At 34.1% G+C, this 25,125-nt stretch overlaps 1 pseudogene; it reads left to right on the plus strand.

Annotated features, from left to right (window-relative positions):
* Positions 1-13,601: 13,601 nt before the first annotated feature.
* On the plus strand, positions 13,602-17,150 carry LOC100244494 (proteasome subunit alpha type-1-B-like; annotated as a pseudogene).
* The last annotated feature ends 7,975 nt before the right edge of the window (positions 17,151-25,125 follow it).

The raw sequence follows: 25,125 nt of genomic DNA on the forward strand, positions 1-25,125 counted from the left end.
CAGAGACCAAAGCTTTGAAAGAAAGAATTGTGACTCTTGGAGAAAAATTGAAACTACGACATGTTTTGTTTGTGCCTAAATTGAAATGCAATTTGATTTTTGTGTCGCAGCTTCTTGATGATTCCAATCTTGTTGTTCAATTCACTAATAAAATTTGTGCTATACAGGACCGCAATTCGAGGATGTTGATTGGAGCGGGTGAACAATGCGAAGGGCTTTATTTTCTCAAGGGAGTGGCTCCTATTCGTGCTTACAAAACAACTAGTATTGCGTCTTATGAGCTCTGGCATAGAAGAATGGGTCATCCCTCTTCTAGGGTAGTAGATTTAATTTATGAAGTTGATAGTGTTGGTAGAAATGATGGTATGAAGAATAAGTTTTGTGATATTTGTTTTAGAGCTCAACAAACCAGAGAAATGTTCTTTTCTAGTGACAATAAAGCTAAAGAATGTTTTGACCTGATTCATTGTGATTTATGGGGAGCTTATAGGGTTCCTGCTTCTTGTGGAGGTATTTATTTCTTGACAATCGTTGATGACTGTTCACGTGCAGTGTGGATATATTTGTTGAATAGAAAAAATGAGGTTGCTTGTGTTCTTAAAAATTTCATCGTAATGGTGAGACAACAATTTGAAAAAAATGTGAAAATTGTTAGGAGTGATAATGGTACTAAGTTTATGTGTTTAACAAAATATTTTGCTAAACATGGAATTTTACATCAAACTTCGTGTGTTGGGACGCCACAATAGAATGGGCATGTAGAAAGAAAGCATCGTCATATTCTCAATGTAGTGAGAGCCCTGCGATTTCAGGCACATTTACCTATTGAGTTTTGGGGTGAATGTGTTCTTATAGCTAGATATTTGATTAACAGGACACCATCTGTTTTTTTGGATGGTAAGACACCATATGAGATCTTATACGGACAAGCCCCCTCCTATAAGCATATTCGAACTTTTGGGTGTTTGTGTTATGCCCATGATCAGAATCGGGATAAAGACAAATTTGCTAGTCGGAGCCGAAAATGTATTTTTGTTGGGTATCCGTTTGGAAAGAAAGGTTGGCGGTTGTATGATTTGGAAAGCGGCGAATATTTTGTTTCAAGGGATGTAATCTTTGTTGAAGCAGAATTTTCGTACTTCAACAATGTTGTTAACTCTTCCTTGACCGAGAATAAAGTCATGGATTTCTCTGCAGATTATGAGGACCTGTATATGTAGAATGACATGGAGGAGCAACAGGCTTCTGTCTCAGATGTAAAGCACGAGATTGAGGTTGAGATGGATCATAATATGGAGATGGCTACTGATGGGAATACTGAAGTAGAAGACAGGAGGGGCACCGACGTGTCAAGACCTATGGTGTCTGAGGAACAGTTTGGTAAGAGAAAAAGGGTTAAGCAACCTTCTGTTCGATTGAAAGACTATGTAACACATACCATTCAAGTAAGCCCCTCAGCGAGTTCATCGTTCTAGTCAAAATCCTCAAGTACACCCTATCCTTTAGCACATTATGTGAATTGTGATAAATTTTCTGAACAACATCGGTTCTTTCTAGTAGCTGTTACCACAGGGTGTGAACCAAGCACTTATGCTGAGGCAATAAAAGATGAATGTTGGAGAAAGACAATGAGAAAGGAGATACAGGCTCTTGAAGACAATGAATAGTAGAAGACTTGCCTCCCGGGAAGAAAGCAATCGGGAGCAAATGGGTCTACAAGATTAAATATAATTTTGATGGAAGCATCGAGAGATGCAAGGCGCGCTTAGTGATTCTTGGAAACAAACAAGTCGAAGGCATAGAATACAATGAGACTTTTGCCCCAACAGCAAAATTGGTCACAGTGCGAACGTTTCTTGCCGTTGCAGCTGCGAATGGTTGGGAACTGCATCAAATGGATGTACATAATGCCTACCTGCACAATGAGTTAGATGAAGAGGTATATATGTAGATGCCGCCTAGTTTTATGTCTTCAACACCAGATAAAGTCTGTAGACTTTGAAAGTCATTATATGGTCTGCGACAGGCACCCAGGTGCTGGTTTGCCAAGTTAGCAGCGACATTGACAAGTTATGGATTTAAGCAGTCGTATTCTGATTACTCATTATTTACTTATGAAGCTCAACACATTCAACTCAATGTTCTTGTCTATGTTGATGATCTAATTATATCTGGAAATGATGGAACGGTTGTGCAACAGTTCAAAGATTACTTGAGTCGGTGTTTTCATATGAAGGATCTAGGAAAACTAAAATATTTTTTGGGGATTGAAGTTGCGAGGAACTCATATGATATCTTCTTATGTCAACGCAAGTATACACTGGACATCATTTATGAGGCTGGGCTGTTGGAAGCCAAGTCGACTAGGACTCCTCTTGAACAAAACCATAAATTAGCAATTGCTGCGAATTCTAATTTACGTGATCTTGGACAATACAGACACCTGGTGGGTCGGCTCATCTACCTGACGATTACCCGGCCATAACTGTCTTATTGTGTGCATATGCTTGCTCAATTCATGCAACAACCGAAGGATGAACATTAGGAAGCAGCTTTGAGAGTTGTTCGATATTTGAAAGGCAATCCGGGACAAGGTATCCTTTTGCGTTCTGATTGCGACCTGAAAATGTATGCTTATTGTGACTCAGATTAGGCCAGTTGTCCTTTAACACGACAATCTTTGACTGGTTATTTTATTCTTTTGGGTAATTCACCAATCTCTTGGAAGACCAAGAAGTAACATACGGTGTCTCACTCTTCGGCTGAAGCAGACTATAGGTCCATGGCAACCACAACTTGTGAATTGAAATGGTTGAAAAGATTGTTGTCTACCCTTGGTGTGATGCATTCTGACCCTATGCATTTGTACTATGATAGTCAAGCAGCTTTAGACATAGCAACTAATCCCATTTTTCACGAACAAACAAAGCATATTGAAGTTGATTGCCACTTTCTACGTGATGAGATACAAAATTGTGCTATTCACACTAAGTATGTTCATACTTCCATGCAGCTTGCAGACATTTTTATGAAAGCTTTGGGAAAACAATAGTTTGACTTTCTTCTTCGCAAGTTGAATGTTCAGAATCCTCATGCACCAACTTGAGGGGGGGTATTAGCGATTATGGTAAGCCTTGATTGACAAGTTTTTGGTAAGCCTTGATTGTCATGGTAAGCAAATATTGTGTTTGTAATTTGTACATATTTTCTTTCTTGTTTAGTTTTACCTTGTTTAGGAGTTTTCCTTGTTTAGGAGTCTTGATGTATCTCTTCACTATGTATATATATTGGCAATCGATGAGAATAAAAGTACAGAAGAAAATTGATCCAAAATCACCTAGAGTTTTTTCAAATTGATTGTATAATATAGAAAAGTAACATTTCATTGCAAGTGGTCGTAGGCTATTGATCTAAATAATCAACAAATTACCATTTCATAAAGACATAGGGAAGAACAAAATATCAGTTTATAGTTTTTTATCCTAATAATCTAAAATTATCAAATTTTATTAACTTTAAAATCTGATTGAGAAAATTTAAACTTTGATTTTTTGAAAGCCCTTGGACCAACTACATGACAATGGACTTTGAAATAATATTCATTATTTTTTAAAGGCTTTATCTTTTTTTTTTTTAATCATGCATAAAATATTTCTTCCATTATTATTTTCTTAAACCATTGAATTTTAAAATGATAATATATATACACATAATCTAGTTATCAAATAATCTACTATTTTAAAAATCAGTTTTGAACCATTTTATATCATTCAGTTTTCTATTTAAAATAATCTAGTTTATTTAGGTTGTTAAACTTCCATTCTCTAAAAATGATTGATATCTAATTTCATCTAGTAAGCATGCTTAAAAAAATGTTTTAAAATGATATACATGAATTAAATTTCATAGCTCCAATTAATGGAGACTTATGGATAAATTCATGGAAATTGAAGTGGTATCCAACAAGTCTCAATATATCAAATGATTTTTAAAAATGAATTTTAGTTTCTTTTATATAAATTTTTATTTACTTAAATAATGAATTCTTAAACTAAAGCTTAAATCATTTAGTTCAGGTGCAATGTAGGATAAATCAAATTAAAATAGTTTTGAGTTATATTATGATTCTTATATGTTCTAAATTTGATCATTTTTTTAATCATATTTAGTTCCTAATTGATATGCATGTAATTGGTTAAATGTAAGTTTATCTTGTAAAGTCAAAATTATTGTATTTTATAAATTAAATATCACTTTTGGAGAAAAATGCTATGCTTGCTAAACCAAGTACACAAACTTTCCCTTTCACATTTTTTTTTAAATTAAAGCTTATGATTGAACATTGTCTGGTATTGTTTGATTGTTGTGTTGAAATTGTATGACGTTGAATTTGACTTGTTATGGATATGTGACACTTATGGTGTAATTTGATACTATCACTTGCCATTTACCTTTGATGTTTTCTGGAAGCGCTTGGAATGCAAATCAGATATGCCTTTCTTTATTAAATTGATGAATTGTGTTCATGTGTTTATTTGATTTATAATATCCAAGAATTAATCAGTTAATTCTCACAATTACCTCAACTTACTTAGTAGAGACCTAGCCTTTAGGGCTTAGAGGGGTGTCACGGTTTTTTGTCGTACTTTCCTAATAGGTAACCTAACCCTTGGACCCAACTTGGTTTTTGTAGACTTGTCTTTTTTTTTTTTTTTTAGAAATCATACTTAGGGTTTTCATTTTTTCTTTTTTATTTTTGTTTTCCCTTAAAAAATAAAATAAAAATAAGTGGCAACTCCATTATTTATAAAATTAGTTTTCACAAAACAAAAAGCGAGTCTCATCATTGAGTGGGAACGCATGTGAAAATGCGAGGCCACAAGTTGCCACCACCATTGGTGCTACCAAGACTCCCACCTTCTTCAATTGTTAAAGCCTTCCATTTTGGGACCATCTCCATGATTTCTCTTTCCATAGTAAAACTAAAATTACTAAAAATAAGAAAAGGAAACTAACTAAAATAAAGGATATATACACTAATTATAATCCCATGATTTTCATATTTGATTGAAATTGACTTTCCTCATTAAAGTGGGCCTTAGAATTTTTAAGCCAAAATCAGAGTTAGCTTGGACCACTCTATATTCTACCATTGTAGTTTCAAAGGTTACTAAGACATACTTTTTTTGCACATCTTTTGTCATTGCAAATAGTGAAAATAAGATAATATAAATATCAATTATTATTTCACAACATCACATTAATTACTAGTTAGTTATTGAATTAATTAGAGTTCAAGAGACCAATATGCCATTCAACCAATATGACAAACAAAGACTCAATGTTGCACCACTATCTCCCCACCCTAGTTTGATTATGAGAGTCCAAGAAAAAGGGATATGAAAACATAAAATAAAAAATAAAAATAAAAACTAAAGCAATGGAACAATCAAACTCTAAGTTTGTAAAAAGCGAATTATGGAATTTAGAATGGCAAAGGCAAACAATGTGGGGATAAGGCAAACAAAGAACTTGTGAGCGTCGTGTGAGATTGAAGGATTTTAGTGTATTAGAATGAATAGTTTGTCTAAAAAAACTCCAAAGAATACAAATTGGAATGCAAACTAGGACTAGAGATGATGGCACCGAAAGTATTGCTTCCTAACTTTTGATGTTGTTTGGATCCATAGGTTTGTCCACATAGAGTCTCTAGTCCACCTAATATTCCTAATTGGTCTATTCTTCACTTGATTGACTAGTTCAACAACCGAATTACAAGATGAAGAATCGACAAAAATACTTATGATAACATTGAAGCCGTGACATTGGTTATAAAAATGGCAATAGTGACAACACAGAGAGAAAGTTGACCTAAGCATCCTACTATAATTAGTGTTACCACTTGCATAAGGTACTTTAATAGTGTTGCCACCATCATTTGTGTTACCAAGACACCCATATTTTTTAGCTATTTCCTAAGGCTTTGCCATATTGGGGCCATCTCCATGATTTCTCTTTCCATAATGAAACTAAAACAACCAAAAATAAGAAAATGAAACTAACAAAAATAAAGGATATATACACTTATTATAATCCCATAATTTTCATATTTAATTGAAATTGACTTTCCTCATTAAGTTGGGCCTTAGAATTTCCATGTCATGGACCACTCCATATTCTACAATACTCTATATTCTACCAATGTAGTTTCAAAGGTTAACAAGACATACTTTTTTGCAAATTTTTTGCACGTTGAAAATAGTACAAATAAGATAATATAAATATCCATTATTATTTCACAACATCACATTAATACTATTTAGTTATTGACTTAATTATAGTTTAGGAGACAATTACGACATTCAACCAATATGACAAACAAAGACCCAGTGGTGCACCACCATCTTTCCACCCCAATTTGAATGTAAAAACCTAAGAAGCAAGGTGTAGACCCCCATTTTGAGGTGTTTTCCTGCAGTCGTTTATTTCAATACGTGGAAGAACCTTAGAGATCCACATGTCACCTTTGGTTTGGCCATTGGGGAATCACTGTAGTGGGCTGAAGGTGTAGTGAGAAATTGACACGTGCATGGGAAGATTCTGAAGTTATAAAGGGGGGAGCGTTTTGATAGCTTGGGGAGCAGGATATGAGAAAAAAAGGCAGCCTAGGAAGAACGGAGAAGAGCCTTGACAGAAAAAAAAAAAAAAAAAAAAACAGCCTAGTAGTGGGCTAAAGGTGTAATGAAAAAGTGACATGTGATTGGGAAGATTCTGAAGTCGTTAGGGGAGCGTTTTGATAGCTTGGGGAGCAGGATATGAGAAAAAAAAAACAACCTAAGAAGAACGGAGGAGAGTCTTGTAGAAAAAAAAAAAAAGGCAGCCTAGCAAGAAAAGACAGCTTGAGATAGAGAAGGAAGAGAGCTACCAGAGAATAGGGAGATTTTGTTGATCTGTAAGAGGAGAGTGGAGCTTCAAACCAAGAAACTCCTTCCTTGAGAGAAGCCTTCAAGGTATAACTACTGTGAACTTTTAATCTCTCATCCCCACATTGATTCACTCTTATTTCTAACTGTTTTTCTGGGCAATGATTTGTTGATTGGTGACGCTCTTTATCATGTTCACTATAAGGCATCTAGAGATATTGGCTGTATTTTTTTTATTTGAATCGGTTTGTGATTTGCCACCAGTATGAGCCCATTGAGTGATCATGAAATGTGGCTACCTTTGGTTTATTTTTGTTTCTTTTTATTATGCTTTGTTTTTTTGTTGTCTTCCTCCGTTTTCTGTGGGTATTTTGGGAACATGGCATTATGGGTACCACCAGGTGACTATGACAGAGAAGGGTTTATGAATACTATTGAGACTCGGTTCCCGAATTCGGAAGAAGAGACTAGGCTCAGTTGCTATAGTGATTGATATTTCATGGGAAAAGTGAATTGGGATCCTACTATCATTACTGTTACCGTTTGCATACGGTACTATAATAGTGTTGCCACCACCATTTGTGTTGCCAAGACACTCACATTTTTTAGCTCTTTCCTAAGGCTTTGCCATTTTGGGACCATCTCCATGATTTTTCTTTCCATAATGAAACTAAAACCACCAAAAATAAGAAAAAGAAACTAACTAATTTAAAGGATATATGCACTTATTATAATCCCATAATTTTCATATTTGATTGATATTGACTTTCCTCATTAAGTTGGGCTTTAGAATTTTCATGCCATGGACCACTCGTTATTCTACAATACTCTATATTCTACCATTGTAGTTTCAAAGGTTAACAAGACATACTTTTTTGCACATTTTTTGCACGTTGAAAATAGTACAAATAAGATAATATAAATATCAATTATTATTTCACAACATCACATTAATACTATTTAGTTATTGACTTAATTTTAGTTTAGGAGACCAATATGACATTCAACCAATATGACAAACAAAGACCCAGTGGTTTACCACCATTTTCCTACCCCAATTTGAATGTAAAAGCCTAAAAAGCAAGGTGTAGACCCCCATTTTCTGGTGTTTTCCTACAACCGTTAAATTCAATATGTGGAAGACCTTAGAGATCCACATCACCTTTGGTTTGGCCATTAGGGAATCACTGTAGTGGGCTGAAGGTGTAGTGAGAAAATGACACATGCATGGGAAGATTATGAAGCCGTTAAGGAGGGAACGTTTTGATAACTTGGGGAACAGGATAGGAGAAAAAAAGAAGCCTAGGAAGAACGGAAAAGAGTCTTGATGAAAAAAAAAAGCGGCCTGAGAAGAAAAGGCAGCTTGAGAAAGAGAAAATGAGAGCTACCAAAGAATGGGGAGATTTTGTTGATCTATAAGAGGAAAGCGGAGCTTGAAGCCAAACGACTTCTACCTTGAGGGAAGCCATCCAGGTATAACTACTGTGAGCTTTTAATCTCTCATCTCCACAATGATTCACTCTTATTTCTAACTATTTTTCTAGGCATTGATTTGTTGATTGGTGACCCTCTTTATCATGTTCACTATGAGGCATCTAGAGATATTGGCTGCATTTTTTTTTATTTGAATCGGTTTGTGATTTTTCCACCAGTATGAGCCCATTGAACGATCATGAAATGTGGTGCACCACCATCTTGGGGTGTTTTCCTACAACCGTTTATTTCAATACGTGGAAGATCCTTAGAGATTCACATGTCACCTTTGGTTTGGCCATTAGGGAATCATTGTAGTGGGCTGAAGGTGTAATGAGAAAGTGACACAAGCATGGGAAGATTTTGAAGCTGTTGGGGGGGAGCGTTTAATAGCTTGCCGAGCAAGATATGAGAAAAAAGGCATCATGGGAAAAACGGATGAGAGTCTTGATTTAAAAAAAAAAAAGAAAAAAAAAAGGCAACCTGGAAAGAAAAGACAGCTTGAGACAGAGAATGAGGAGAGCTACTAGAGAATGGGGAGATTTTGCTGATCTGTAAGAGGAAAGCGAAGCTTGAAGCCAAGACCCTCTTTACTTGAGGGAAGCCTTACAGGTATAATTACTGTGAGCTTTTAATCTTTCATCTTCACATTGATTCAATCTTATTTCTAACTGTTTTTCCTGGCATTGATTTGTTCATTGGTGAGGTTCTCTATCATGTTCACAATGAGGCATCTAGAGATATTGGCTGCATTTTTTTTTTATTTGAATCGGTTTGTGATTTTTTTTCACTAGTATGAGCGCATTGAGTGATCATGAAATATGGTTGGCTACCTTTGGTTTTTTTTTTTTCTTTTTCCTATGCTCGATTTTTTTTGTTGTCTTCCTCTGTTTTTCTGTGGGTATTTCGGGTGCATGGCATTATGGGCACCACAAGGTGACTATGATAGGGAAGGGTTTCTGAATGCTATTGAGACTTGGGTCCTGAATTAAAAAAGAGAGTAGGTTCAGTGGCTCTGCTCATTGATGTTTCATGGGAAAAGTAAATTGGGATCCAACCATCATTAGTGTTTCCACTTGCATAAGGTACTCTAATAGTGTTGCAACCACTATTTGTGTTGCCAAGACACCCATATTTTTCAGTTCTTTCCTAAGGCTTTGCCTTTTTGGGACCATCTCCATGATTTCTCTTTCCATAATAAAACTAAAACCACCAAAAATAAGAAAAAGAAACTAACTAAAATAAAGGATATATGCACTTATGTTAATCCCATAACTTATTTAATTGAAATTGACTTTCCTCATTAAGTCAGGCCTTAGAATTTTCATGCCACGAACCACTTGCTTTTCTACAATACTCTATATTCTACCATTGTAGTTTCAAAGGTTAACAAGACATATTTTTTGCACATTTTTTGCACGTTGAAAATAGTACAAATAAGATAATATAAATATCAATTATTATTTCACAACATCACATTAATACTATTTAGTTATTGACTTAATTATAGTTCAGGAGACCAATATGATATTCAACTAATATGACAAACAAAGACACAGTGGTGCACCACCATCTCTCCACCCCAATTTGAATATAAAAGCCTCAGAAGCAAGGTGTAGACCCCCATTTTAGGGTGTGTTTTCCTGTAGCCGTTTATTTCAATACGTGGAAGAACCTTAGAGATCCATATGTCACATGTGTTTGGCCATTAGGAAATCATTGTAGTGGGCTGAAGGTGTAATGAGAAAGTGACACGTGCATGGGAAGATTCTAAAGCTGTTAGGGGAGGAGCATTTAATAGCTTGCGGAGCAGGATATTAGAAAAAAGGCATCCTAGGAAGAACGGAAGAGAGTCTTGACAGAAAAAAAAAGCAGCCTGGGAAGAAAAGACAACTTGAGAGAGAGAAGGAGAGCTACCAGAGAATGGGGAGATTTTGCTGATCTGTAGGAAGAGAGCAGAGCTTGAAGCCAATCAACTCCTTACTTGATGGAAACCTTCTAGGTATAACTACTATGAGCTTTTAATCTCTCATCTCCACATTGATTCACTCTCATTTCTAACTGTTTTTCTTGGCATTGATTTGTTCATTGATGAGGCTTTTTATCATGTTCACTATGAGGCATCTAGAGATATTGGCTGCATTTTTATATTTGAATCGGTTTGTGATTTTTCCACCGGTATGAGCCCATTGAGCGATCATGAAATGTGGCTACCTTTGGTTTTTTCTTTTTCTTTTTTCTATTTTCTATGCTCAGTTTTCTTGGTTGTCTTCCTTTGTTTTTCGGTGGGTATTTTGGGTGCATGGCTTTATGGGTACCACCAGGTGACTATGACAGGGAAGGGTTTCTGAATGCTATTGAGACTTGGGTCCCAAATTCAGAAAGAAGAGAGCAGACTCAACGGCTCTAGTCATTGATGTTTCAAGAGAAAACTGATTTGGGATCCCACTATCATTAGTGTTTTCGCTTGCATAAGGTACTCTAATAGTGTTGCCACCACCATTTGTGTTGCCAAGATACCCACATTTTCAGCTCTCTTCTAAGGCTTTGTGTAGACCCCCAAATTGGAATGAATTTTAAACATTCTTGCATCTAATTTTCAACCAGGTGTCGCGTTCCTAGACAGCCACGTGTCAATCCCTGATTGGCCATCATGGAATTAGAATAATGTTTTTGAAGGCCAATCAAAGACTGACACCTGGAAAAAGGGAATCAGAAGAATATTTAGCTGTTGAGAGGAGCGTAAGAGGAGGGTGTTTTTTCTACCGACTGAGAGATATTTTGAGGGGATCTTTTTCTGTTAAGGGTGATGATTTTTGAGTGGAGTAGTGGAGGCTAGCAGCTAGGTGAGGTGCAGAGGGCTGCCATTGGAAGATATTTTGGAGGATGAGAGGGAGGTAATTGGGGGAAGAAGGTTTTTGCTTGAGGGTGATGGACAACTGGAAGAAAAGACGAGCCGAGAGTGAAGGAAAAAGAATCTGGGAAAGATAGAGTTGAAGAGGCGAGAGGAGGAAGAACTCAAGAACTTTGAAAGAGCATCTCCAGGTACATACCCACTTTCACTCTGGTCACTCTATATACATGTATTGATTCTCTCACGTGTGCATGATTTATTCTGGGTATTCATTGATTCACTCATCCATTGTCATGATTGCTTCATCTCATTAGTAGATACCTGACTTTAGGGACTTAGAGGGGTGCTACAGGCTCCATCGTACCTTCCCGATAAGTAACTTGACCCCCGAATCCGATCCGATTTTTCGTAGACCAATCTTTTCCAAAATAAGGAGTCACACTTAGGGTTTTTCTTTCTTATTTTGTTTACCTTTTTAAAAAATAAAACAAAAATAAGTGGCGACTCCAAGTCATTTTCAAACAATAAATAAAAATCAATTTTTCAAATAAAAAATCGAGCTCGCCATCGAGTGGGGAATGCATGAGCCGAAATACGGGGTCCACACTTTGCCATTTTGGGACCATCTCTATGATTTCTCTTTCCATAATGAAACTAAAACCACCAAAAAAAGAAAAAGAAACTAACTAAAATAAATGATATATGCACTTATTTTAATCCCATAATTTACTTATTTGATTCAAATTGACTTTCCTCATTAAGTTGAGCCTTAGCATTTTCTTGCTACGGACCACTCGCTATTCTAGAATACTCTATATTCTACCATTGTAGTTTCAATGGTTAACAAGACGTACTTTTTTGCACATTTTTTGCACGTTGAAAATAGTACAAATATGACAATATAAATATCAATTATTATTTTCAACATCACATTAATACTATTTAGTTATTGACTTAATTATAGTTCAGGAGACCAATATGACATTCAACCAATATGAAAAACAAAGACCCAATGGTGCACCACATCTCTCCACCCCAATTTGAATATAAAAGACTAAGAAGCAAGGTGTAGACCCCCATTTTGGGGTGTTTTCCTACAGTTGTTTTTTTCAATACGTGGAAGAACCTTAGAGATCTACATGTCACCTTTGGTTTGGCCATTAGGAAATCACTGTAGTGGGCTGAAGGTGTAATGAGAAAGTGACACGTGCATGGGAAGATTCTGAAGCTACTAGGGGGGAAGCGTTTAATACCTTGCAGAGCAGGATATGAGAAAAAAGGCATCTTGGGAAGAACGGATAAGAGTCTTGACAGAAAAAAAAAAAAAAACAGCCTGGGAAAAAAAGACAGCTTGAGAGAAAGGAGGAGAGCTACCAGAGAATGAAGAGATTTTGCTGATCTGTAGGAGAAAAGCGGAGCTTGAAGCCAACCAACTCCTTACTTGATGGAAACCTTCCAGGTATAACTACTATGAGCTTTTAATCTCTCATCTCCATATTGATTCACTCTCATTTCTAACTGTTTTTCTTGGCATTGATTTCTTCATTGGTGAGGCTCTATATCATGTTCACTATGAGGCATCTAGAGATATTGGCTGCATTTTTTTTTTATTTGAATCGGTTTGTGATTTTTCCACCAATATGAGCCCATTGAGCGATCATGAAATGTGGTGCACCACCATCTTGGGGTGTTTTCCTGCAGCCGTTTATTTCAATACGTGGAAGATCTTTAGAGATTCACATGTCACCTTTGGTTTGGCCATTAGGGAATCACTGTAGTGGGCTAAAGGTGTAGTCAGAAAGTGACACATGCATGAGAAGATTCTGAAGTTGTTAGGGGGGTGCGTTTAATAGTTTGCAGAGCAGGATATAAGAAAAAGGCATCCTAGGAATAACGGAGAAGAGTCTTGACAAAAGACAAAAAAAGGCAGCCCGGGAAGAAAATGCAGCTTGAGAGAGAGGATGAGGGCTACCAGAGAATGGGGAGATTTTTCTGATCTGTAAGAGGAGAGCGAAGCTTGAAGCTAAGCAACTCCTTATTTCAAGGAAGCCTTCTAGGTATAACTACTATGAGCTTTTAATCTCTCATCTCCACATTGATTTACTCTTATTTCTAACTGCTTTTCTAAGCATTGATTTGTTGATTGGTGAGGCTCTTTATCATGTTAACTATGAGACATCTAGAGATATTGGCTGCATTTTTTTATTTGAATCAATTTGTGATGTTTCCACCAATATGAGCCCATTGAGGGATCATGCAATGTGGCTACCTTTTGTTCATTTTTGTTTCTTTTTCCTATGCTTTGTTTTCTTGGTTGTCTTCTTCTGTTTTTCTATGGGTATTTTGGGTGCATGGCATTAGGGGTACCACCAGGTGACTATGACAGAGAAGGGTTTCTGAATGCTATTGAGACTTGCGTCCCAAATTCAGAGGAAGAGAGCAGGTTCGGCGGCTCTAATGATTGATGTTTCATGGGAAAAGTAAATTGGGATCCTACTATTTTTAGTGTTACCGCTTGCATAAGGTACTCTAATAGTGTTTCCACTACCATTTGTGTTGCCTAAACACCCACATTTTTCAGCTCTTTCCTAAGGCTTTGCCATTTTGGGACCATCTCCATGATTTCTCTTTCCATAATGAAACTAAAACCACCAAAAATAAGAAAAAGAAACTAACTAAAATAAAGGATATATGCACTTATTTTAATCCCATAATTTTCGTATTTGATTTAAATTGACTTTCCTCATTAAGTTGGGCCTTAGAATTTCCATGTCATGGACCACTCCATATTCTACAAACTCTATATTCTACTAATGTAGTTTCAAAGGTTAACAAGACATACTTTTTTGCACATTTTTTGCACGTTGAAAATAGTACAAATAAGATAATATAAATATCAATTATTATTTCACAACATCACATTAATACTATTTAGTTATTGATTTAATTATAGTTAATGAGACCAATATGACATTCAACCAATATGACAAACAAAGACCTAGTGGTGTACCACCATCTCCCCACCCTAATTTGAATATAAAACCCTAAAAAGCAAGCTGTAGACCTCAATTTTAGGGTGTTTTCCTGCAGCCATTTATTTCAATACGTGAAAGAACCTTAGAGATCCACATGTCATATTTGGTTTGGCTATTAGGGAATCACTATAGTGGGCTAAAGGTGTAGTGAGAAAGTAACATGTGCATGGGAAGATTCTGAAGCCCTTAGGGGGGAACGTTTTGATAGCTTGGGGAGCAGGATATGAGAAAAAAGGCGGCCTGGGAAGAACAGAGGAAAGTCTTGACAGAAAAAAATGCAGCCGAGGAAGAAAAGACAGCTTGAGAGAAAGAATGGGGAGAGCTACTAGAGAATTGAGAGATTTTACTAATCTGTAGGAGGAGAGCGGAGCTTGAAGCCAAGCAACTTCTTACTTGAGGGAAGCCTTCCAGGTATAACTACTGTGAGCTTTTAATCTCTCATCTCTACATTGATTCACTCTTATTTCTAACTGTTTTTCTGGGCATTGATTCGCTGATTGGTGCGGCTCTATATCATGTTCACTATAAGGCATCTAGAGATATTGGCTGCATTTTTTTTATTTGAATCGGTTTGTGATTTTTCCACCAATATGAGCCCATTGAGGGATCATGAAATGTGGCTACCTTTGGTTCATTTTTGTTTCTTTTTCCTATGCTTTGTTTTCTTGGTTGTCTTCCTATATTTTTCTGTGGTTATTTTGGGTGCATGGCATTATGGGTACCACAAGGTGACTATGACAGAGAAGTGTTTCTAAATGCTATTGAGACTTGGGTCCCGAATTTGAAAGAAAATAGCAGGCTTAGTGGCTCTGGTGATTGATGTTTCATGGGTGTGAATTGGGATCCTACTATCATTAGTGTTACCGCTTGCATATGGTACTCTAATAGTGTTGCCACCACCATTTGTGTTGCCAAGACACCCACATTTTTCAACTCTTTCCTAAGGTTTTGCCATTTTGGGACCATCTCCATGATTTCTCTTTTCATAATGAAACTAAAACCACCAAAAATAAGAAAATGAAACTGACTAAAATAAAGGATATATGCACTTATTTTAATCCCATAATTTTCGTATTTGATTGAAATTGACTTTCCTCATTAAGTTGGGCCTTAGAATTTTCATGCCATGGACCACTCGCTATTCTACAATACTCTATATTCTACCATTGTAGTTTCAAAAGTTAACAAGACATATTTTTTGCACATTTTTTGCACGTTGAAAATAGTACAAATAAGATAATATAAATATCAATTATTATTTCACAACATCACATTAATACTATTTAGTTATTGATTTAATTTTAGGTAAGGAGACCAATATGACATTCAACCAATATGACAAACAAAGATCTAGTGGTGGACCACCATCTCCTCACCCCAATTTGAATACAAAACCCTAAGAAACAAGGTGTAAACCCCCATTTTAGGGTGTTTTCCTGCAGCTATTTATTTCAATACGTGGAAGAACCTTAGAGATCCACATGTCACCTTTGGTTTGGCCATTAGGGAATCACTATAGTGGACTGAAGGTGTAGTGAGAAAGTAACACGTGCATGGGAAGATTTTGAAGTCGTAAGGGGGGAACCGTTTTGATAGCTTGGGGAACAGCATATGAGAAAGAAGGCAGTCTGGGAATAAAAGGTAGCTTGAGAGAGAGAAGGAGGATTGCTACCAGAGAATGAGAAGATTTTGCTGATCTGTAGGAGGAGAGCAAAGCTTGAAGCCAAGCAATTCCTTCCTTGAGGGAAGCCTTCCAAGTATAACTACTGTGAGCTTTTAATCTCTCACCTCCACATTTATTCACTCTTATTTCTAACTATTTTTCTGGGCATTGATTTGTTGATTGGTGAGGCTCTTTATCATGTTCACTATGAGGCATCTAGAGATATTGACTGCATTTTTTTTGTATTTGAATCGGTTTGTGATTTTTCCACCAGTATGAGCCTATTGAGCGATCATGAAATGTGGCTACCTTTGGTTTATTTTTTTTTCTTTTTCCTATGCTCTGTTTTTTTGGTTGTCTTCCTCTGTTTTTCTATGGGTAGTTTGGGTGCATGGCATTATGGGTACTACCATGTGACTATGACAGAGAAGGGTTTCGAAATGCTATTGAGACTTAGGTCTCGAATTTGGAAAAGGAGAGCAGACTCAGTGGCTCTGGTGATTGGTGTTTCATGGGAAAAGTGAATTATGATCGATTGAATATGGGTCTTATGGAGCTTTTGAACATGGCCCGATGATTGAATCTGAGATTTGGAATGCTAAGAAGAGCACATGGATTTTACATCAATCGAAGTGGTGGAGCAGATATCATTAAAATGTTAAAGATCAGTAACGGACGTGACCACATGAAGCCTAATCGGCAGATTCTTTCAGGTGGAATATGCCATGGAAGCCATGAAGCAAAGGTCTGCCGCCATTGGCCTCTGATCCCAAACTCACGTCGTCTTGGCTTGTGTCAACAAGGTTAATTTCGAGCTCTCTCCTCACCATAAGAAGATCTTCAAGGCCGATGACCACATCGGAGTAGCCATCGTCGGTCTCACCTCTGATGGCAGAGTCCTCTCTTGGTACATACGATCTGAATGTATCTATTATAGCCTCACTTACGAGTCACCGCTTTATGTTGGTCGACTAGTCATTCAACTTGCTGACAAGGTCCAAGTTCGCACCCAAAGATCCTAGAAACGGTCCTATGGTGTTGGTCTACTTGTAGCTGGCTTTGATGAATCGGGAGCTCACTTCTATTACAACTGCCCAAGTGGTAATTACTTTGAACATCAAGCTTTTGCTATTGGATCCTGCTCACAAGTTGCAAAGATGTATTTAGCACGCGGGTTTGAGACGTTCCAAAACTCTTCATGAGTGTCTCAATGCATAGCATATCATGGTTCAGCACTGAATGTCACCACATACCTTACTCCCTTTCAGCTAATAGTCCCATGTGGCATAAGGAACCGTGAGATTGGACTCATTAAGGGGATTCTTGGTGAATTTGGGTCATCTAATCGATGTAGAGCATCATATATCAATTATATTTATGATTTTCAGTTGATTGATACCACACACAAGTCTTTGATAAAAGAGTTTTCTAAAGTTTTTCAGCTTGAACTTACCTTTAAACCCATCTCTATGTTGTAAATTGCAAAATAAAACAACAATTGTTCTTGTGAAAATCATACACTCGGTCTTTAATGTCAATGATGGAGCAAATGGATTTACAATACTTTCCTTATTATTGAACTCTCAAATAGTAAATGCCCATTAGAAAATGGAGAAGACGTTGGGTTGAGAAAGTTATCCAAGCCATCAGATGTCTATGAGACCGAGGAAACAATGCAAGGTTTTCATGATCTTTCACTTTCTCAAGCCAACCAATCTAATACCCATCATAATATCGGGGATCAGTCAGATTTGAGTTCACTCAGTAGCCAAATTGGCCAAGACAATTCTATTAATTGTCTCCTTCAGTGCTCAAGGTATGATATTGGCTCAGTTGCATCACTTAATCGGAGCTTCCACTCTCTAATTCGTGGTGGGAAACTCTATAGACTAAGACGACAATTGGGTATTGTTGAACATTGGGTTTATTTTTCCTGCAATCTTCTTCAATGGGAGGCCTTTGATCCAATCCGCCGCCGATGGATGCATTTGCCTAGAATGCCTTCATATGAATGCTTCATGTGTTCAGATAAAGAATCATTGGCTGTTGGTACAGAGCTTCTCATATTTGGAAAGGAAGTTATGTCTCATGTTGTTTATAAATACAACATTTTGACCAACTCATGGTCGTTAGGCATGAATATGAACAACCCTAGGTGCTTGTTTGGGTCGACTAGTCTTGGGGAAATCTCTATCTTAGCCAGTGGTTGTGATTTCCAAGGGGATATGGTCTGTTATCAATCACCTATTGATGGAAATGAGATATCCGACCAGGAAAATAGCATGTTCTATGCTTTTGGAATCTAACTGCAGTACCACGAGGCTACGTGTATGACATCATTTTGCATGGCCACCTTCCTAGGCCCATCCTTAGGACACACATGTCTCATATTCTATAGTTTCATGCATGCTTCAAAAACCGTTTTTTTATAAAAAAAATCTTGTTTTCAAATGATTTTAATTCTTCAATTTTTCTTTCTCTATTTTAAACAAATCCAATAAATCAATTCTTACCATTTTCCACTAGGCATGCATCTTTTATTTTATTTATATTTATATTTATATTTATATTTTTTCCTTGATTTTAAATATTTTCCTTTTTTTTAATAAAATTAGTTGCCAAATTTCTTTCCGACAAGTACCCTACATAAATTCTCCTTGATTTTTAATAATTTTCTTGTTTTCATTTTTTTTAATAAGCATGATATAATTTCAAGTAATGAAATTTATGGAATTAATTCATGCTAAAATAAATCGAGCTTTGGTGGGGCCCAATATTTGTGATTTTCTCATTGATTGATTGATTGTTATGTCGGATTGGTTTGCCTCACTCTATGACATGCATGCAATTATTCTATATTTGTGCACTAACTTGGTCTCTAATGATAGCGCTCAGTTTGTGACTAAGGTACGCCTCGTACTCGATTGTGTTTATTGATTTATTTGTTATCATGCGTGTCTTGCTTTCACACTTTTGATCATTGTTCGGTATCCCTATTTAATCAGTCAATTGTCATACTTGTTTCATCTTATTAGTAGAGACTCGATTTTAGGGACTTGGAAGGGTGCTACGGTCTTTACTGTACCTTCCCGATAAGTAACTTGACCCCTAAGTCCAGATTTGGTTTTTCACAGACCACATTTTCCAAATAAAGAGTCACACTTAAAGTTTTCTTTCTTATTTTGTTTTACCTTTAAAAATAAAGCAAAAATAAGTGGCAACTCTAAGTCATTTTCTAAAAAATAAATCATTTTCAAGTAAAAAGCGAGTTCCTCATCGAGTAGAAACGTATGCGTAGAATGCGAGGTCCACACAAGGATATGAAAACATAGAACAAAAAATAAATTAAAGCAATGGAACAATCGGACTCTAAGTATGTAAAAAGCAAATTATGGGATTTAGAATGATAGAGCCAAACAATGCAAGAATAAGACAGATTGAGAACTTGCGAACCTCTTACGAGACTGAAGGATCTTAGTGTATTAGAATGAGCAATTTGTTTAAAAAACTCCAAAGGATGCAAATTGGAATGTAAACCATGACTAGAGACATGATGGCATCGTAGGTATAATTTCCTAGCTTTTGATATTGTCTGGATCCATAGGCTTGTCCATGTAAAGTCTCCAGTTCACTTGTCATTCTTTACTTGAGTGACTAGTTCTACAAGTGACTTACAAGACAAATAATCGACAAGAATACTTACGATAACACCGAAGCCATTATAACTGTTATTATAATAACTATTATTATTATAGTTCTACAAGAATACTTACGACAAGAAAACTTACAATAAAAATAAATAAAAGTCTCTTAGTTTACTTTATGGTGTCTATTTATGAAGTATGAATTTTTTGTTTAAATTTCACACCAAAAAAAAAAAAAAAAAGTCTATCACAATTGAATCATTATGGTTTTTGAATTGTATTGTGAAATCTCTTTGTTTTCATAAATTTATAATTTATTTTTTCTCAATTTTAAGGAAGATTTTTTAAATCATGATTTTGTCTTATCTTTGTTGACATTATCTAGATTTTAATAATGTTCTTAGTCATTAATAAAATATAAAGAGCAAATATATATATATATATATATATATCAACTTGACATTTTAAATATTGGGATTTGGTAAGTTGGACCCTAAAAAGGATATATTGTTTTCAACAAAAAATAATATTTTATCTTAATTTCATAGAATCATGGACCACTCCATATGGTGAATACTGATACTATCATTTGTATTATTTAATATTCTTCTATTTGAAACAATTAATTTTATATGTGGATAAAATAAAAGGAGGATAAATTATTTTTGCAAACAAAAATAAAAGAGAAGAATTTGAATGGGATTGAGTTTAGCTTTTAAACTTTACCATATTATTATTTTATAAAAGGAATTTACAACTATTTAAACTATTATGGGTTTGATTTCTTTGACTCTATATCTATTGTTTGCAAATAATTATTAAAAGAGAATAAAATATAATAATAAAATTATTATTTAAAACACATTATTTTTCAAACTTTTTATAAACATTTAAGAAGCGAATGAGTCACTTCTAATAACGTCAATATAGTAAATTATGAACTTCAATAATATTATAATTCCTCTACATTCTCAATGTTTAGAAAAATTAAAGATAATCTTGTTACCAATTTTAAAAGTAATATAATTCCAAAAGATTTATATTTTCAATTTTAATCATTTTATGTCAATGTTATATATCTTTCTCATATTTCAAGAGTCCTATTATAATCTTTAAGGTAACATTTTTTTACAAGAATTATTAAATTGATGTTATAAACTTGAAATAATATTTAACTTAAACTAATTTAGGCTCATAAAATTTTACAAGGTAATATTTGGTTTTATCATTAAATCAATTTTCATTTGATTTGGGTGATGTTATTTTCTTCTATTATATAGAATGATATATTTTTTTCTAATATTTAATTATTGTGAGCTTATTATTGTGCCTCCAAGTAAAGCATTTTACTAATAAAAATTTATTAATAAAATTTTTTATGAGTTTCTATTTCTTAATATATTTGATTTTAAATAAATAAAGCATGAAACTCAAATAACTAGCTTTAAATATTCCTTGAGGATTCGTAATGTTATTGAAAGACATATAATATAATTTTCTTTAATTTTTTTTGCCATGATTTTTATACATCTCATTAAAAAAAAATCATATTTACATCATTATCATAATTTATATATTTATGAGATAGTTGTAACTCAATGTACATTAAATTTTAAGTATGTTAAAATAAATTTGAAAAAAAAATCTATTTTGTATGTTATCATGAGATTAGTTGTGCACTACAATTATTATATGTTACATAAAATTTTGTATTGCATATTTCAGTCTCATAATGTATGCTATCTTAATTGATTAATTCTAAATAACAAATGTATGCTTACTTAATTGAGTATATATGAACAAGTTATTGATTGTATATTTACATGGATAAATATATTAAATAATAACAGTGTAAATTTGATAGAAAGTTTTTAATTTTAAAATATAGTTGACAAGTATTTTATGCATATATTTTTTTAATTAATTAAAAAAATTCATTGTTTTGTCATATTTTATGCATGATGTAGCATAATGTGTTAAATATGCTTGTATAATCATGCAAGAAACTTGTATATTTATAAATTTGAATGTGAATGAAGAAACTTTATATTTTAATTTCTATGTCAATATTGGGATAATTCCATATAGCAAGATTCAATTATTATTATTTTTTTTATGCAAGATTACTTTCAAGTGTGTTTAATTATATTGCTTAAATGTCTTGCACCAAAGAGAAATCAAAGGATGAACTTTTTGGTTGCTAATTTCAATGGTTTAATATTCTATATATTTTTTTTCATATTTTATGAAAAGCATTGTGAAAGAATTTTCTAGATATATGTTCATCTAGTTTAAAATTTCGGGTTTGCATGAACTTTTATTTGATCATTATTATGAAAGTTTCACATTCTCGTTAGTCATACATAACGTATTAAGTGGGTACTCAAGGATGACTAATATTTTATTTTGTTGGTTTTCACTCTCTTTCTTTATAATAAGATATCTTAAACCCTTAAAAGTATAAGGTTTTTACAACATGCTTTATGGATTGTCATTTTGATGAAACTTTTGTCTCATTAATTGTGCAATATTGATAATGATAATACCATACTAAGAAATAAAAACTTGAGTCAAAGCTCTAAAAGAGTTAATATTATGTCACTAACTAAATATGATTTTATGTAAATAATACTTTTCATTTTATCAAATCTAGAAGAATCTAACATGACCAACTTGACCCCCTATGGTAAACAATAATGCATCGATTTATTATATAGTCTTGTGATCATAAATTACAAAACCATAAATTTTTACTTTAAAACTAGTTTATCTATACCCTTAAAGGGTGGCATGAAATATTGAACAAATTGTCATTTTGATGAGACAATTTTGCTACCATTAGAAGAAGGAAAGCCAATTTTAGATGAACAACGTGAAATTCCTTGAACTATTTCACTAGTGAATATGAGTTCATATCCTTAAAGGACCATTAACTAATACTACAATTGTTAAATCTCAAACATACTTGAAGTGCGATAAATTGATGTTGTTGGGATTAAGCCCCTAAAAGTAAGACATGATGTAACAAAGTCAGACTTGATTGTCCCCTTACTATCCCTTTTATGCATTGACATTGATTTGAGCATTCAGCTCATATCTCTTACATTCATATGACTTAGATACATTAGGAGTTGCATATAGAATACAAGTCGTGGGTTTCTTGTAAGTAAATAACTTGTCCATAGTCAATTCATGGATTTGGACAATCCAGTAGAAGTTGTAATGCACGACATCCTAATTAGAGGGATGACTTGTATTGGCTGTCAGTATATCAATTGTTCATGATTAGGTCACATATGTTCATGATTCACCAAGTTACTATACTTCATAGACACTCAACCTTGAGAGGATATTGAGTCTGTACTAAAATCAATAGGAGACTTTGACCAATAGATAAGACCCAAAAGTGGTCATATATCCTTATAGATTGGGTCACTATTGATGGAGGCTAGTGACAACAGGTATTCTTAATAAAGGCACCATGATATCTCATATGATTGAGATAGTGTGTCCCCTTAGTTGATCCAAAGGACATGTGATCATGAAATCTGTGGTTATAGCAATTCCTTTAGTGGAATTTGACTTATGCACCTTGAAACTAGAGTATGTCAATTGATTACATAATAAGTGAAATCTATAAGTCAAGGATTAAAGAGGTAATCTTTATAGGTGATAGCATTACCTTATTAGATTATGGATGTCAATTCATGGGGGGTCTGCATGCGGTAGATAGTAAGTCATGAACCCGAGCTTTGTCTCGTTGTTATTTACATAGGGTACTAGCGTACAATTTATTCTCTATAATGTGATATTTAATCAACTTCAAAATTTTGTTATGAGGGAGTCAATACTCTTATGTGTCCTAGTGGTTCGCACACTAAGCTCATATACCATGTTAACACAGTTTATGAGGATTGGATTGGTTCTTGGTTCACTCTAGCGCATAAGAACATTTTGGTAACTATGCAAGGTTGCATAGAGAATAGTAAATAAGGTCCTTAGAATAGGTCGATTAATTAATTAGATAACCCTATGTGGTTAATTAATCAGTTAGGACTTGTTTTAGGTTAGATTAAGTGACCCAAACCATATGTGCTTAAGTCACTTAAACCCAATAAGGTAACCCTATAAATATCCTTTTATAGGGTTAAGGGTTTCCTAATGGCTTTTAGACAGTCATCTTCCATATCAAAAGAGAAAGAGAGAGCCTAGGTTTCCATCCTTCTAAAACTCACACTTTTGTTTGCCAAAATCATGGTTTGAGTCATCGAGAGAAAGATTTTGGGTGAACAAGAGCTCTAAACTTTTCAGACATGTTCTTCACCGTGAGGAATTGATTTGTGAACATCCAGATTCAAGTATAAGTACTATATCTCTAGATCTATAGTTAATAATGGTTTTTATTATCATTTTATTCTACTACGATAGATTTAGAGTTGCCTAAGGATAGATGCATGCACCCTACAAGATTTAGGGTATTCGAACAAAGTAATTTAGGGTTCTTAGCAATTGATATTAGAGCCCTATGATAAGTTTTTGCATGCTAGATCTATTCTAGGGTGTGTTAACTCTGTTTTACAAGGTATTTTATTCATTTTATGGCCCCTATGGATGAATGAATAAAAATCACTTTTAAAATTTTCAAAATTTAAGTAGTAAATTTTTTTATACTCTTTTTAAAAAAAAAAAAATTCCATATAAACCTCTAAAAGTTCTTTTTATCTCATATAAAAGTTATTACTATTTTCTAATTTTAGAAACTAAAAAAGGAAATGTATCTCAACAAGCAATTAACTTTTAAATAAAATTTTTGTATTAAAAAGAAAATTTCAAAATAGGAAATAAAATGGATGAAACCCTTGTTTATGATCCTATCTAAGGATGACAAAGTTTAATACGATTTACCAACATACTTTTTCATAGGTTTTGTTTGATTATAATTGGATTTAAAAATCAAATTATGTCAATCTTTTGGGATCAACTTGCATAACATGAATTTAACTTGAATTGATCCATTTAATAATCCTATTGATTAACTTAATTATAATTTTGAATTATTTAACTCATTTTAAATTTATTTATGATCAATCAATTGAGATATTAATCTTATAGACTTATACAAAACCTAACTTAATTTGATTATTAAGTAAAAGAACTTTATTATTAAATAAGTTACATGAGTTACACAAACACATGTTACCCATTCATTAATTTAGTAGTATTTGAGCTTATGTTTTTTATATGATTATTATCCATGTTGGGTTTGAATTAGCCTACATATTAGAACACCTAGACTTTGACATGACACAAATACAACTCATCAACATGAATTGTCAACCCTAATTCTATTGATATCGCAACTCTCAAAAAAGTAAAATTATTCATAACTAGTTGTCAAATTTTATATACATATTTTTATATTTTAATAAAATTTGTTTAAAATCTTACTTTTTGAATAAAGTCAATATACAAAATTCACTATGAAAAGTTTGTTTTGACCATCTTGATAATTATTAATATTTATATATTTCAA

Source organism: Vitis vinifera, chromosome 15 (assembly GCF_030704535.1).
Source record: "Vitis vinifera cultivar Pinot Noir 40024 chromosome 15, ASM3070453v1".
NCBI classification, from domain to species: domain Eukaryota; kingdom Viridiplantae; phylum Streptophyta; class Magnoliopsida; order Vitales; family Vitaceae; genus Vitis; species Vitis vinifera.